Source organism: Capricornis sumatraensis, chromosome 9 (genome assembly GCF_032405125.1).
Source record: "Capricornis sumatraensis isolate serow.1 chromosome 9, serow.2, whole genome shotgun sequence".
Lineage (NCBI taxonomy): Eukaryota > Metazoa > Chordata > Mammalia > Artiodactyla > Bovidae > Capricornis > Capricornis sumatraensis.
In genome coordinates, this window is record NC_091077.1 from 15,927,218 (window position 1) to 15,937,832 (window position 10,615).

Sequence of the window (10,615 nt, forward strand, 5' to 3'; positions counted from 1 at the left end):
CCTCAGAAGTGGAAGATGTGTTTAGAACATGTGCACCTTGTTTCCTTATTAGTTATATCTGGAATTTTTTCAACACTAATTCTGTTGGCAGCTGCCCTGATACTGGAGATTTGCTGATTTGAGGGGAGAATGTCAATCCTGTTTCTACTCTTCTGTGTGAGGGCCTCTGCCAAATCTTTGTCCCTTCTGGCTGTCTCATTTCATGTTTCTTTGCCTCATGGTTTGCTTCTGCTTCTTTTACCAAAATATGAAATGGAGTGTTTGATGGAAATATTTCAGGTGTGGACATTTTCTAGTTTGGTGGAAGCTACTAATGATTTGACCTCTATCAGGCTCAATTATACTAACTCAACCAGAGATATGCATGCCACACAATTAGATAAAGTCCATGTTTTAGGGCTTCCCTTGTGGCTCAGCTGGTAAAGAATCTGCCTGCAATGTGGGAGACCTGGGTTTGATCCCTGGATTGGGAAGATTCCCTGGAGAAGGGAATGGCTACCCACTTCAACATTCTGGCCTGGAGAATTCCATGGCCTGTATAGCCCATGGGGTCGCAAAGAGTCAGACACGACTGAGGGACTTTCACCATGGGGGAGTGTCTCTACTTTCTAATTATTTGTATTAGAATGCATGCTGGAAAAATAGTCCTAGTTTAGAGTCTAATATAGTAAAATATCCAGAGGAGACTTAACAAAACATACGAAAACCATAAAACTGTAAAAATCTAAACATTTCCTTGGAGTGTACTTAATGTCATGAATTATTGACATAATTACCATTACAGAATCCAACACTTTCACCTATAGTTGTGTATATGCTGTTGTCCAAATGTTCATTGAAATGATTGTTGTGACAAAGAGAAATGAGGTCTCCCTGATATTCTACAGACCCTGGAAAATGAACTATTTTTAGATAAAATTATTCCTATGAAATCTGCAAACAATTTAAAATGTGAGAACACTGATGATAATTACAAACTCAAAATAAGTTACATGGTTTAGAAGTGAATTAATGCAGGCTTTTGTGAATCTATAAATCTGTTTCAGAATATATTTAGAAATTTCTGTCCTCAAACACAAGAGGCAAATACATATTGTCAAGTTGTTGATTAAATCAAATCAGATCAAATAAAGTACGTATTTTAAAATAGCTTTTAACATAAATTTAAAAGAAACATGCCAGGATCTTGGTATCCAAACTCTAGTTTCCAACATGTGGAATTCTTAATGACGAGTAAAAAGAGCTGAATTTTGTTATAAAGCTTCATGATATTTTAATTTAAGTGGGTACCACTTGTTATTTTCCTTCCCAAAAGAGACCTATTAAACAACACCCCACTTTCTTCACACAGGTTACTAGTACCAGAAGGAGCTATATGAACCTTATGATAAAAAAATCATAACTGTGGTTTTTTTTTTTTAATCTACCAGGTGGCTCTCTAATGGACTAATCTAAGACTTCCTTTATTTCCCACGTCTTTGAAATTTCCTAGGGCTGACTTACTCCACTCTGTATAATAGGCTCCAGTTTCATCCATTCATTAGAACTGATTCAAGTGCATTCTTTTTAATGGCTGAGTAATATTCCATTGTGTATATGTACCACAAGTTTCCTATCCACTTGTCTGCCGATGGACATCTAGATTGCTTCCATGTCCTGGCTATTGTAAACAGTGCTGCAATGAACATTGGGGTACATGAGTCTCTTTCAATTCTGGTTTCCTCAGTGTATATGCCCAGCAATGGGATTGCTGGGTTGTATGGCAGTTCTATTTCATTTCTTAAGGAATCTCCACACTCTTCTTCATAGTGGCTGTACTAGTTTGCATTTCCACTAACAGTGTAACAGGGTTCCCTTTTCTCCGCACCCTCTCCAGCATTTATTGTTTGTAGACTTTTTGATAGCAGCCATTCTGATCAGCGTGAGATGGTACCTCATTGTGGTTTTAATTTGCATTTCTCTGATAATGAGTGATGTTGAGCATCTTTTTCGTGTGTTTGTTAGCCACCTTATGTCTTCTTTGGAAAAATGTCTGTTTAGTTTTTTGGCCCAATTTTTGATTGGGTCACTTATTTTTCTGGAATTGAGCTGCATGAGCTGTTTGTGTATTTTTGAGATTAATTCTTTGTCATTTGCTTCATTTGCTATTATTTTCTCCCATTCGGAAGTCTGTCTTTTCACCTTGCCTATAGTTTCTTTCATTGTGCAAAAGCTTTTAGGTTTAATTAGTTCCCATTTGTTTATTTTTGCTTTTATTTCCATTACTCTCAGAGGTGGGTCATAGAGGATCCTGCTGTGATTTATGTCGGAGAGTGTTTTGCCTATGTTTTCCTCTAGGAGTTTTATAGTTTCTGGTCTTACAGTTAGATCTTTAATCCATTTTGAGTTTATTTTTGTGTAAGGTGTTAGAAAGTGTTCTAGTTTCATTCTTTTACAAGTGGTTGACCAGTTTTCCCAGCACCACTTGTTAAAGAGATTGTCTTTACTCCATTGTATATTCTTGCCTCCTTTGTCAAAGATAAGGTGTCCATAGGTGTGTGGATTTATCTCTGGCATTTCTATTTTGTTCCATTGATCTATATTTCTGTCTTTGTGCCAGTACCATACTGCCTTGATGACTGTAGCTTTGTAGTATAGTCTGACACCAGGCAGGTTGATTCCTCCAGTGCCATTCTTCTTTCTCAAGATTGCTTTGGCTATTTGAGGTTTTTTTGTATTTCCATACAAATAGTGAAATTATTTGTTCTAGTGGTCTGAAAAATACCGTTGGTAGCTTGATAAGAGATTGCATTGAATCTATAGATTGCTTTGGGTAGTATATTCATTTTCACTATATTGATTCTTCCAATCCATGAACATGGTATATTTCTCCATCTATTAGTGTCCTCTTTGATTTCTTTCATCAGTGTTTTATAGTTTTCTATATATAGGTCTTTTGTTTCTTTAGGTAGATTTATTCCTAAGTATTTTATTTTAATCACAGTGGTGAATGGAATTGTTTCCTTAATTTCTCTTTCTGTTTTCTCATTGTTAGTGTATAGGAATATACGGGATTTCTGTGTGTTAATTGTATATCCTGCAACATTACTATATTCATTGATTAGCTCTAGCAATTTTCTGGTGGGGTCTTTTGGGTTTTCTATGTAGAGGATCATGTCATCTTCAAACAGTGAGAGTTTTACATCTTCTTTTCCAATCTAGATTCCTTTTCTTTCTTTTTCTTCTCTGATTGCTGTGGCTAAAACTTCCAGAACTATGTTAAATAGCAGTGATGAAAGTGGGCACCTTTGTCTTCTTCCTGACTTTAGGGGAAATGCTTTCAATTTTTTACCATTGAGGATAATGTTTGCTGTGGGTTTACATATATGGCTTATATTATGTTGAGGTATGTTCCTTCTATGCCTGCTTTCTGGAGGGTTTTTATCATAAATGGATGTTGAATTTTGTCAAAGGCTTTCTTTGTATTTATTGAGATAATCATATAGTTTTTATCTTTCAATTTGTTAATGTGGTGTATCACATTGATTTGCGAATATTGAAGAATCCTTGCATCCCCGGGATAAAGTCCACTAGGTCATGATATATGATCTTTTTAATATGTTGTTTGATTCTGTTTGCTAGAATTTTGTTAAGGATTTTTGCATCTATTTTCATCAGTGATTTTGGGCTGTAGTTTTCTGTTTTTGTGGCATCTTTGTCTGGTTTTGGTATTAGGGTGATGGTGGCTTCATAGAATGAGTTTGGCAGTTTACCTTCCTCTGCAATTTTCTGGAAGACTTTGAGTAGGATAGGTGTTAGCTCTTCTCTAAATTTTTGGTAGAAGTCAGCTGTGAAGCCATCTGGTCCTGGGCTTTTGTTTGTTGGAAGATTTCTGATTACAGTTTCGATTTCTGCAATTGTGATGAGTCTGTTAAGGTTTTCTATTTCTTTCTGGTTCAGTTTTGGAAGGTTATACTTTTCTAAGAATTCGTCCATTTCTTCCAAGTTGTCCATTTTATTGGCATATAGTTGCTAATAGTAGTCTCTTATGATCCTTTGTATTTTTGTGTTGTCTGTTGTGATTTCTCCATTTTCATTTCTAATTTTGTTGATTTGATTCTTCTCTATTTTTTTCTTGATGAGTCTGGCTAATGGTTTGTCTATTTTATTTACCATCTCAAAGAACCAGCTTTTAGCTTTGTTGATTTTTGCTATGGTCTCTTTAGGTGTAAAGTTAGGTTATTTATTTGATTTTTCTCTTGTTTCTTGAGGTAAGCTTGTATTGCTATGAACCTTCCCCTTAGCACTGCTTTTACTGAATCCCATAGGTTTTGGGTTGTTGTGTTTTCATTTTCACTCATTGCTTTGCATATTTTGATTTCTTTTTTGATTTCTTCTGTGATTTGTTGGTTATTCAGAAGCATGTGGTTTAGCCTCCATATGTTTGCATTTTTAATAGTTTTTTCCTGTAGTTGACATCTAATCTTACCACACTGTGATCAGCAAAGATGCTTGGAATGACTTCATTTTTTTGAATTTACCAAGGCTAGATTTATGGCCCAGGATGTGAGCTATCCTGGAGAAGGTTCCATGTGCACTTGAGAAAAAGGTGAAATTCATTGGTTTGGGATGAAATGTCCTATAAATATCAATTAGGTCTAACTGGTCCGTTGTATCATTTAAAGTTTGTGTTTCTTAGCTAATTTTCTGTTTAGTTGACCTATGCATATGTATGAGTGGGGTATTAAAGTCTCCCACTATTATTGTGTTACTGTTAATTTCCCCTTTCATACTTGTTAGCATTTGCCTTACATGTTGTGGTGCTCCTATGTTTAGTTTAGTTCAGTTCAGTCACTCAGTCGTGTCCAACTCTTTGTGACCCCATGGACTGCAGCATGCCAGGCTTCTCTGTCCACCACCAACTCCTGGAGTTTACCCAAACTCATGTCCATCGAGTTGGTGATCCCATCCAACCACCTCATCCTCTGTTGTCCCCATCTCCTCCCACCTTCAGTCTTTCCCAGCATCAGGGTCTTTTCCAATAAGTCAGTTCTTTGCATGAGGTGGCCAAAGTATTGGAGTTTCAGCTTCAACATCACTTCTTCCAGTGAACACCCAGGACTGATCTCCTTTAGGATGGACTGGTTGGATCTCCTTGCAGTCCAAGGGACTCTCAAGAGTCTTCTCCAACACCACAGTTCAAAAGCATCAATTCTCTGGCACTCAGCTTTCTTTACAGTCCAACTCTCACATCCATACATGACCACTGGAAAAACCATAGTCTTAATTAGACAGACCTTTGTTGGCAAAGTAATGTCTCTGCTTTTGAATATACTATCTAGGTTGGTCATAACTTTCCTTCCAAGGAGTAAGCGTCTTTTAATTTCATGGCTGCAGTCACCATCTGCAGTGATTTCGGAGCCCTCCAAATAAAGTCAGCCACTGTTTCCACTGTTTCCCCATCTATCTGCCACGAAGTGATGGGACCAGATGCCATGATCTTAGTTTTCTGAATGTTGAGCTTTAAGCCAAATTTTTCACTCTCCTCTTTCACTTTCATCAAGAGGCTCCTTAGTTCTTCCTCACTTTCTGCCATAAGGGTGGTGTCATCTGCATATCTGAGGTTATTGATATTTCTCCCAGCAATCTTGATTCCAGCTGGTGCTTCATCCAGCCAAGCATTTCTCATGATGTACTCTGCATAGAAGTTAAATAGCAGGGTGACAACATACAGCCTTGACGTACTCCTTTTCCGATTTGGAACCAGTCTGTTGTTCCATGTCCAGTTCGAACTGTTGCTTCCTGACCTGCATACAAATTTCTCAAGAGGCAGGTCAGGTGGTCTGGTATTCCCATCTCTTTCAGAATTTTCCACAGTTTATTGCGATCCACACAATCAAAGGTTTTGGTATAGTCAATAAAGCAGAAATCGATGTTTTTCTGGAATTCTCTTGCTTTTTTGATGACCCAGTGGATATTGGCAATTTGATCTCTGGTTCCTCTGCCTTTTCTAAAACCAGCTTGAACATCTGGAAGTTCACAGTTCATGTATTGCTGAAGCCTGGCTTGGAGAATTTTGAGCATTACTTTGTTAGTGGGTGAGATGAGCGCAATTGTGCGGTAGTTTGAGCAGTCTTTGGCATTGCCTTTCTTTGGGCTGGAATGAAAACTGACCTTTTCCAGTCCTGTGGCCACTGCTGAGTTTTCCAAATTTGCTGGCATATTGAGTGCAGCACTTTCACAGCATCATCTTTCAGGATTTGAAATAGCTCAACTGGAATTCCATCACTTCCATCAGCTTTGTTCATAGTGATGCTTCCTAAGGCCCACTTGACTTCACATTCCAGGATGTCTGGCTCTAGGTGAGTGATCATACCATCATGATTATCTGGATTGTGAAGATCTTTTTTGTACAGTTTTTCTGTGTATTCTTGCCACCTCTTCTTAATATCTCCTGCTTCTGTTAGGTCCATACGATTTCTGTCCTTTATTGAGCCCATCTTTGCATAAATTGTTCCCTTGGTATCTCTAGTTTTCTTTTTTTTAATTTTAATTTTTACTTTATTTTGCTTTACAATACTGTATTGTTTTTGCCATACATTGACATGAATCAGCCACGGGTGTACATGAGTTCCCAATCCTGAACCCCCCTCCCACCTCCCACCCCGTATCATCTCTCTGGATCATCCCCGTGCACCAGCCCCAAGGCTCCTGTATCCTGTATTGAACATAGACTGGAGATTCGTTTCTTACATGATAGTATACATGTTTCAATGCCATTCTCCCAAATCATCCCATCCTCTCCCTCTCCCTCAGAGTCCAAAAGTCCGTTCTATACATCTGTGTCTCTTTTGCTGTCTCGCATACAGGGTTATCATTACCATCTTTCTAAATTCCATATATATGTGTTAGTATTCTGTATTGGTGTTTTTCTTTCTGGCTTACTTCACTCCGTATAATCGGCTCCAGTTTCATCCATCTCATCAGAACTGATTCAAATGTATTCTTTTTAATGGCTGAGTAATATTCCATTGTGTATATGTACCACAGCTTTCTTATCCATTCATCTGCTGATGGACATCTAGGTTGTTTCCATGTCCTGGCTATTATAAACAGTGCTGCGATGAACATTGGGGTACATGTGTCTCTTTCAATTCTGGTTTTACTTGGTGTGTATGCCCAGCATTGGGATTGCTGGGTCATAAGGCAGTTCTATTTCCAGTTTTTTAAGGAATCTCCACACTGTTCTCCATAGTGGCTGTTCTCCATAGTGACTAGTTTGCATTCCCACCAACAGTGTAAGAGGGTTCCCTTTTCTCCACACCCTCTCCAGCATTTCTTGCCTTTAGATTTTTGGATCGCAGCCATTCTGACTGGCGTGAAATGGTACCTCATTGTGGTTTTGATTTGCATTTCTCTGATAATGAGTGATGTTGAGCATCTTTTCATGTGTTTGTTAGCCATCCGTATGTCTTCTTTGGAGAAATGTCTATTTAGTTCTTTGGCCCATTTTTTGATTGGGTCGTTTATTTTTCTGGAATTGAGCTGCATAAGTTGCTTGTATATTTTTGAGATTAGTTGTTTGTCATTTGCTTCATTTGCTATTATTTTCTCCCATTCCGAAAGCTGTCTTTTCACCTTGCTTATAGTTTCCTTTGTTGTGCAGAAGCTTTTAATTTTAATTAGATCCCATTTGTCTAATTTTCTTGAAGAGATCTCTAGTCTTTCCCATTCTCTCCCATTCCCATTTCCTCTACTTTGCATTGATCACTGAGGAAGGCTTTCTTATCTCTCCTTGCTATTCTTTGGAACTCTGCATTCAAATGGGTATATCTTTTCTTTTCTTCTTTGCTTTTCACTTCTCTTCTTTTCACAGCTATTTGTAAGGCCCCCTCAGACAGCCATTTTGCTTTCTTTGCATTTATTTTTCTTGAGGATGGTCTTGTTCCCTGTCTCCTGTACAATGTCACAAACCTCCATCCATAGTTCATCAAGGACTCTGTCTATCAGATCTAGTCCCTTAAATCTATTTCTCACTTCCACTGTATAATCATAAGGGATTTGATTTAGGTCATTTGATTTAGACCTGAATGGTCTATTGGTTTTCCCTACTTTCTTCAATTTAAGTCTGGATTTGCAAGTGCATATATATTTATAATTGTTATATCTTATTCTTGGGTTGATCCTTTGATCGTTATGTAGTGTCTTTCTTTGCCTCTTTTCATGGCCTTTACTTCAAAGTCTATTTTATCTAATGTGAGTATTGCTACTCCTGCTTTCTTTTGGTCTCCATTTGGGTGAAATATCTTTTTCCAGCCCTTCACTTTCAGTCTGTATGTGTCCCTTGGTTTGTGGTGGGTCTTCTGTAGACAGCATATATAGGGGTCTTGTTTTTGTATCCATTCAGCCAGTCTTTGTCTTTTGGTTGGGGGCATTCAGTCCATTTACATTTAAGGTAATTGTTGATAAGTATGATCCCATTGCCATTTACTTTGTTGTTTTGGGTTCGAGTTTATAAACCTTTTCTGTGTTTCCTGTCTAGAGAAGATCCTATAGCATTTGTTGGAGAGCTGGTTTGGTGGTGCTGAATTCTCTCAGCTTTTGCTTGTCTGTAAAGCTTTTGATTTCTCTTTCATATTTGAATGAGATCCTTGCTGGGTACAGTAATCTGGGTGGTAGGTTATTTTCTTTCATCATTTTAAGTATGTCTTGCCATTTCCTTCTGGCCTAAAGAGTTTCTACTGAAAGATCAGCTGTTATCTCTATGGGAATCCCTTTGTGTGTTATTTGTTGCCTTTCCCTTGCTGCTTTTAATATTTGCCCTTTGTGTTTGATCTTCATTAACTTGATTAATATATCTTGGGGTGTTTCACCTTGGGTTTATCCTGTTTGGGACTCTCTGGGTTTCTTGGACTTGGATTGCTATTTCCTTCCCCATTTTAGGGAAGTTTTCAACTATTATCTCAAGTATTTTCTCATGGCCTTTCTTTTTGTCTTCTTCTTCTGGGACACCTATGATTCGAATGTTTGGGTGTTTGACATTATCCCAGAGGTCTCTGAGGTTGTCCTCATTTCTTTTAATTCTTTTTCTTTTTTCCTTTTTGCTTTCATTTATTTCCACCATTCTATCTTCCACTTCACTTATCCTATCTTCTGCCTCAGTTATTCTACTGTTGGTTCCCTCCAGAGTGCTTTTGATCTCAGTTATTGCATTATTCATTATTGATTAACCCTTTTTTATTTCTTCTAGGTCCTTGTTAAAAATTTCTTGCATCTTCTCAATCCTTGTCTCCAGACCATTTATCCATAACTGCATTTTGTTTCCAAGATTTTGGATCATCTTTACTATCATTATTTTGAATTCTCTTTCAAGTAGACTCCCTATCTCCTCCTCTTTTGTTTGGTATGGTGGCCTTTATCACGTTCCTTTACCTGCTGAATATTTCTCTGCCTTTTCATCTTGTTTAGACTGCTCTGTTTGGGGTGGCCCTTCTGTATCCTGGAAGTTTGAGGTTCCTCTTTATTGTGGAGGTTGCTCCCTGTGGGTGGGGTTGGACTAGTGGCTTGTCAAGGTTTCCTTGTCAGGGAAGCTTGCTTCACTGTTCTGGTGGGTGGAGCTGGATCTCTTCTCTCTGAAGTGCAATGAAGTGTCCAGTAGTGAGTTTTGAGGTATCAGTGGGTTTGGTGTGACTTTGGACAGCCTGTATTTTAATGCTCAGGGCTATGTTCCTGCATTGCTGGAGAATTAGCTTGGTATGTCTTGCTCTGAAACTTGTTGGCTCTTGGGTGGAGTTTGGTTTCAGTGTAGGTATGGAGGCTCTTGGATGAGCTCTTGTTGATTAATGTTCCCTGGGGTCAGGAGTTTTCTGGTGTTTTCAAGTTTTGGATTCAAGTCTCTTGCCTCTGGCTTTCAGTCTTATTCTTAAGACTTCTCCATCCATACAGCACTGGTGACAAAACATCTAGGTTAATGGTGAAAAGATTCTCCACAGTGAGGGACACCCAGAGAGGTTCACTGAGTTACATGGAGAAGACATACATAGAAAAGGGGGGAGAGCATTCTAGCCAGTAATCAATTCCTTATGTGCTCTCCACAGTCGGGAACAGTCAGAGAGGTTCACAGAGTTACACAGAGAAGAGAAGAGGGAGGAAGGAGATAGAGGTGACCAGGAGGAGAAGAGGGGGAGTCAAAAGGAGAGAGACAGATCTAGCCAGTAATCAGTTCCCTAAGTGTTCTCCACAGCCCAGAACACTGAAAGAGATTCACAGAGTTGGGTAGAGCAGAGAAGCGGGAGGGAGGAGATAGAGGTGACCTGCGGGAGAAAAAGGAGAGTCAAAAGGGGGAAGGAGCAATCAAGGCAGTAATCACACCCCTAAGTAAAAACGGGTACTGAAGATTAGATTATTTTCAATTAGCAATAATCGTGCCTTGGATAAACCTCATTGGCTACGATACTGCCACTGCGCAAAGCTGAAGATTAGATTCTTAAAGGTACAAAATTGATAACAAAAAGCAAAAAGCAAAGATTAAAAATCTAGAGTAGAGGTTGACTCTCAAAAATACAATATGAAAGAGACAAAACAAACTCACAAAAATTATAAAATATATATGTATGAAATTTGCTTTAAAAATAGG

At 38.4% G+C, this 10,615-nt stretch overlaps 1 pseudogene; it reads right to left on the minus strand.

The window, feature by feature from the left end:
• Positions 1 to 10,322: 10,322 nt before the first annotated feature.
• LOC138086738 (U4 spliceosomal RNA) lies at positions 10,323 to 10,452 on the minus strand (annotated as a pseudogene).
• Between the last annotated feature and the right edge of the window lie 163 nt (positions 10,453 to 10,615).